Source organism: Balaenoptera musculus, chromosome 1 (genome assembly GCF_009873245.2).
Source record: "Balaenoptera musculus isolate JJ_BM4_2016_0621 chromosome 1, mBalMus1.pri.v3, whole genome shotgun sequence".
Lineage (NCBI taxonomy): Eukaryota > Metazoa > Chordata > Mammalia > Artiodactyla > Balaenopteridae > Balaenoptera > Balaenoptera musculus.
The window spans coordinates 131,698,681-131,704,679 of NC_045785.1; positions in this window are offsets into that span (position 1 = coordinate 131,698,681).

The following is a 5,999-nucleotide window of genomic DNA, read 5'->3' on the forward strand; positions in this document are numbered from 1 at the left end:
ACAGAGCGGGTGGATGTCTAGGAAACGGGGGGACAACCTCCCAGCTGGCCTATACAAAGCACAGGCCTCCCAGCACAGTCTGAGGCTTTGGCGGAGTGGAGGAGTTTGTTGGGAGAGCTGGCCTGGGGCAGGATCTTCACAAAGGTTTTCTTGGGGAACCAGAGTTTGAGCAAGTCAGTGGTGGAGGCCTCACTGTTCTAACCAGCTACTAATGAGAAACTGGCTCTTCGATGCCAGGAGAGGCTGCTGAGGAGGCACAAGTACTTAACGGGTTTCAACTGAGCTTCTGCAGACACATCCTCTAAGGAGTGGAAAACTCCGTTCCAGACCCGAGGAGGCCAAAAGGGTGCCCATATACGTGAACAGGCAAATTGTGGCAAAAAAAGCCAATAACACAAGGATGGAAATCCTCAGCTTTGCGTCCAGGGAAAGCTTGGTTTAGCAATCACTGTGAGCGAGTGGAACCAGCTCAATCAACGTCAGCAATCTGAAGACATCTGGTCTTTATTTTTGGACTTTTGTACACTGAGGAGGATTATGGTTATACGATGTAGAGGCCGTTTAGCTTTGTCAATCTACAGAATTTCTTATAATAGGAATCCCTCACACTTAGAATAGAAACTTGTTCTCCAAAGTCGCCTTGCGAGTTTCAAATATTAACTCTTTATCCCCCAGAGTGACAGTCTGAGGGACATTACTTTCAAGAGACGTTTTTAACAGGGAAACTGAGTATGGAGTAGATATGTATTTTGCCAAAGGGTAACCTATTGGTCGGTGGAGCCCCCCAGGACCTTCAGCATCCCATGACTGCCAAAAGTAATGCTTCTGTTCCATTGGCCTTCATTTCTTCTCTCTCTGCTTTGCCTTCTCTTCTGACTTTTGTTTGTCTTTAGTCATCCCCTAGCTGGGCCTAATCTAGAAAAAGTTATTAGTCTGGAAGTCATTGATAGTCCAGTATTCACTTTCCACCCATTGCCCTTCATATCTTTTGGCCAAGGACCTGGTGCCTCCCTCAAGCCCACTTAGGTCTCTCATCTTCCTCTACTTCTTCCACCCTCCTGCCCCCATGATTCCTGACCTTCCTTACTTCCGCCGTTAATACCTGTGTTGAGTTGCATTGCCCAGGGCTCTAATAGGTGACTGGCTATTTTAGACGATTTATTTGTAGCAAAGCTGTTAATGGCCTAAAAATGGCTCAGAGGCTTCCTCCACCAGATACCATTTACATTTTCATTGGGAATTTCAATGTCAAAGAAGTCAGTGGAGCATTCCTGCACCTTGGCAGTCTTCACTCTTGATTTTCTCCCGTCTGGCTGCCCACTGAACTCACCTGCAGCGCTGGCACCTGCTCTCAGACCGTGGCTCCTGCCAGCTGGTTGGGCTTCTCTTTTTCTCATTCCGGTGTTTTCAGTTTACGTGGTATTTTTCAATATTCTAGGAGCAAAGGACACAAGAAAAGCCAGGTAACAGGAAGAGGAAGGAACATCGCACATTGAATAAAGGGCCAGGGCCCCAGGCTGAGGTATTCACGCTGTGGAGAGGCCCACTAGGTACCAATGATATTGTAGTCCATTAAAAAAAATCCATAGGCTTTTAAAAAATGCATTTTCAACTTAATACAGCAGGAGCAGCCACTCTGCCGTGCAATTCCTGAGGATTTATCGCTGGTTGGGGTTAATGGTTTGAGGTGTTATTTCTTTCTGTGCTTCATTAATCCCCAGGAAGCGCCCGTGCTGAGGTGGCTATTTGGCTTGGGCTGGCCACAGAGACGCCCCGGTGCCTACTCCAGCTCCACGCTGGCGGCCAGCTCTCAGCCCCTGCTCAGCTTTTTGTCTGTACCACCGTGTCCCTTCCAGCCTGGGCTAGTGACCCGCACAATGGCTTGGGCTCTAGGTAAGTTTCAGGACAGATGGCAGACATCCTTCTTAGATACTGGCTTCCATGGTATGACTCAATCCTGGCCTCACCACCCTCCTACATCTCAGAAAGTTTGAAAAAGACAAAATTGTCCCTGTCTGAAAAAAAGGAGGGTGAGTGCAACTCTCCTCATGTCGTGGGTGACAGGGGAGACTGGTTGATGGAGGGGGCAGAACCGGAAATGGGGGGCAGAGACTCTCAGCATCACAACACGCTTTCTGATGATCAGAACTTATTACACTTTGGGGGAAAAATCATAGCTTTTCAGAGGCCACAGTGTTTATAAAGTATTCTGTATCCTTCTGTCCCACCTCTTTCTCTTCCACCAACATTAATTGAGCACTTCCTTCTGAGGTGCTAATGTAAATTTTGGGGACACACCAGGAACAAGAATGACAGGGTTCCTATCTTCAGGTTTTCTACACTTTAGTGTGTCTTTGGGACATGTGTGAGAGGGCCTGACAATACACAAACATTTGGTCTTTTTCCAGCCCTGTGACTCAGGCAGGACAGGTGTGTCTATACCCTTTTCATAAATGGGAGAGCTGAACCTTCAAAGAGGTTGTGTGACCTGTTTCAGGTGAACTGGCTTATGCATTCATTTGCTCATCTCTCAGATTTATTGAGGGCCTGTTGTGTTCCAGATCATCTCCTGGGCTTTTGAGATGTAAAGATGTCTAGGGAATGAGCCTTGCCTTCCAGGGCTCACAGTGTAATAGGGAAAGAGCCACAGAAACACCTTTGAATCTAGTAACTGCTATGATGAAGCCTGCACTTGCAAAGTGGGGCCTTGCATGGAGAAGCCCCAAGTCGGCCTGAGGAAGTCAGGGGAGCAGGAGACAGAGCTGGGCTCAGACACAAGGCGAGGGCCCCCTCCTGGCGGCAGAGTGCAGAGAACGTGCTCGATAACATTTGTTGCATTGAATTGAGCCAGCCCTTCAAGGTCTGGCTTCACTCTTTGTTTTGTTTTGTTTTTAAAGAAACTATTTTATTATTAATTAATTTATTTATTTTTATTTTTAAAATTTTATTTATCTTTGGCTGTGTTGAGTCTTCATTGCTGTGTGTGGGCTTTCTTTAGCTGTGGCGAGCAGGGGCTACTCTGCTTTGTGGTGCGCTTCTCCTTGCGGTGGCTTCTCTTGTTGCAGAGCACGGGCTCTAGGCGCGCGGGCTTCAGTAGTTGTGGCACGCAGGCTCAGTAGTTGTGGCTCACGGGCTTAGTTGCTCCGCGGCATGTGGGATCTCCCCAGGCCAGGGATCGAACCCGTGTCCCCTGCATCGGCAGGTGGATTCTTAACCACTGTGCCACCAGGGAAGTCCCACTCTCTTGTTTAAGAAGGGTCCCAGGCCGTCAGAAACCCTATATTTTCATTCAGCAAAAAACCCTCTTCTCATTCTAAACTGAAATAAAAATTGCTCATTCTACTTTTGGTCAGGCTTCCTGCTTGTATGCGATTAATTAAAAGCTGAGTAGCTGCTAAACAGCAAGACAAATGGCAAATTATTTGTATCTTATTTATTAAGGCAAAATGTCCAGAAATTCCTGCAAGGGTCTGCTGCCTCCCCCGCTCATCTTTCTTACATCCCTCTCCTGCCTCTGTTAGACTGCTACCCAGCCCCCACCATAGCAGTGTTGAAGGAGCCAGAGAGCAAACCCAGGAAACCTTTACCATTAGGTAAACTTTACCATTAGGTAAAGTTCTGACCTTGGGTACATCCCTTCATCTCTTGGTGTCTCAGTTTCCTAAGCTATAAACGGGAATATAATACCTGTCCTACCATATACCATGAGTCCTTCTGAGGATTAAATGGGCTCCAATACGTGGCAGTGATTAAGAAGGAGCAAAACTCTTAGGACATGTTAGGGGACATCAGTACTATTACTATAGCACGTCTGCTGACTGAGGAGGATGCTAGACATTTGCTAACTTGGCTTGGTTTCTGATGTGAGCAAGGGGGTGTTAGACGTCTCATATTTCTTTAGCATTTGAGGGCTGGGATGTGGCCCTGGCAACTGAGAGCAAGCATCCTTTTTAGCATTCTCCCTGTCCAAGGGTCAGGTTCCCACTTAGAGGCTCAGTTTCCCCAGTCTAATAAATTGTAACAAATTGTCTCATTTTTCCCTGATAAGTGATGACCCCTGGCTGCCTTGTCTCCTTTTGGGCTGTAATGGCTTCCACGAGCTGGCAACTCCAGTTCTCCTGGGCTTGGGCCAGGCCTGGGTGGGAAGACCGTGAAGGAGATTAGGATGAGGGTTATCCACATCCTCTGCAGACACCCTCTCATGTTCAGTGTCTGCTTGGCGGCATTAAAGGCAGAGGGAGCGCTGAGGATGGGTATGTAGGGGGTGCAGGAAGGAAAAGATGGGTAGGGAGAGTTCTGTTGCCAAGCTTAAAGTGTTATAAGAGGAAAAGTGGGTTGAGGGGAAAAGCAGAGAGGGAGGATATAATAGAGCCAAATATCTTATTTGAACAGATGAAAGAGAGAATATTCATTTCTTTTGTAGGTAGAGTGATCATGTTATCCAGATCAAAAAGCATTGACTGCGGACTATGATCAAAAAGGTATATTTACGACAATGAGAGGAAGTATAGTTCAAATATAGGCTGTCTGGGAAAATTCTGGAAGAGTGCTTCCTTCTATCTATGACCTCATATCATATTATATCTTCAAAACCTTGCTGAGTGCAGTTTTGCTATGAGGTGCAACTGGGAGGTTTGTGTTTGGGACCCTCCTATCTCTCCCTCCTTTCTTTACTTTCAACAAATATTTATTGAGCACCTACAGTGTGTGGGGTAGGGCCAGCTTCATGGGTTTGAGATCTATTTAGTTGCACAGGGCCTCCACTTAGGAAGGCTCTGTGCTTGGTTTAGCGTACTACTGCTGTTGTCTTGAAATTTGTAATATTTCTTGAACAAGTGGTCCCGAATTTTCATTTTGCACTGTCCCCATAGGGTACCATATTAGGTGCTGGAGATATAAAGATGAAAAGAGACAGGCTTTTCCCAAAATTTCTCCCTGGCTGTCACCAACCTGCTGCCTAGGCAACACCCCAGGTGCTGGACACAGCTTTCCACACGGTCATCTGCTAAACACTGTCCTAGCTAACTGGGCCTTTGAAAAGTTCCTTCTTTTTTTTTTTTTATTTTATTTATGGCTGTGTTGGGTCTTCATTTCTGTACGAGGGCTTTCTCTAGTTGCGGCAAGTGGGGGCCACTCTTCATCGCGGTGCGCGGGCCTCTCACTATCGCAGCCTCTCTTATTGCGGAGCACGGGCTCCAGATGCGCAGGCTCAGTAGTTGTGGCTCACGGGCTTAGTTGCTCCGCGGCATGTGGGATCTTCCCAGACCAGGGCTCGAACCCGTGTCCCCTGCATTGGCAGGCAGATTCTCAACCACTGCGCCACCAGGGAAGCCCCGAAAAGTTTCTTCTTAATTAATTCACTATAAAACATTACAAATTACATAAACATGTTTCTTGTTATAACAGTGGTTGAAATCACTGGACAAAATTTGAACTATGCAGAAAAATATAAGGAAGAAAACATAATCTATGAGCCTATCACTCATATGCAATGGTCATCTCTGGGTGTTGGGATATTAGATATTTTCAATTTTAATTATTCCTATTTATATTTTTAACTAAAATTAGGATCCTACTGTGCTTGCAATTTGTAATCCTGCGCTTTCACTTAAAATTCCATTTTTTGCCATTTCCCATGTCATTAAATAATTTCCAAAGATATGGTGTTTTATGTTGGTAGCCTTCTATCACATGGACATGTCATGATATATTTTCTTCCTTTTTGGGGACACCTAGGTTGTTTCCAGTTTTTTGCTGAGGTGAATGTCACTTGGATGAACATCCTTGTGTATAAATCTTTGTCTGCTTCTTTGGTTATTTTCTCTTGATAAATTTCCAAAAGCAGAATTACTGGTTAAAGGGTATGCAGAGTCACATATGCAAATTGCTGGCAATTTTTACTCTCACCAGTACGTGACTGAGAGGATTTATTTCACAAATCTTCCAATACTGCCTAATTTTATTTTCTAAAATGGTTGTCCAGGTTTACAGGTAACAGC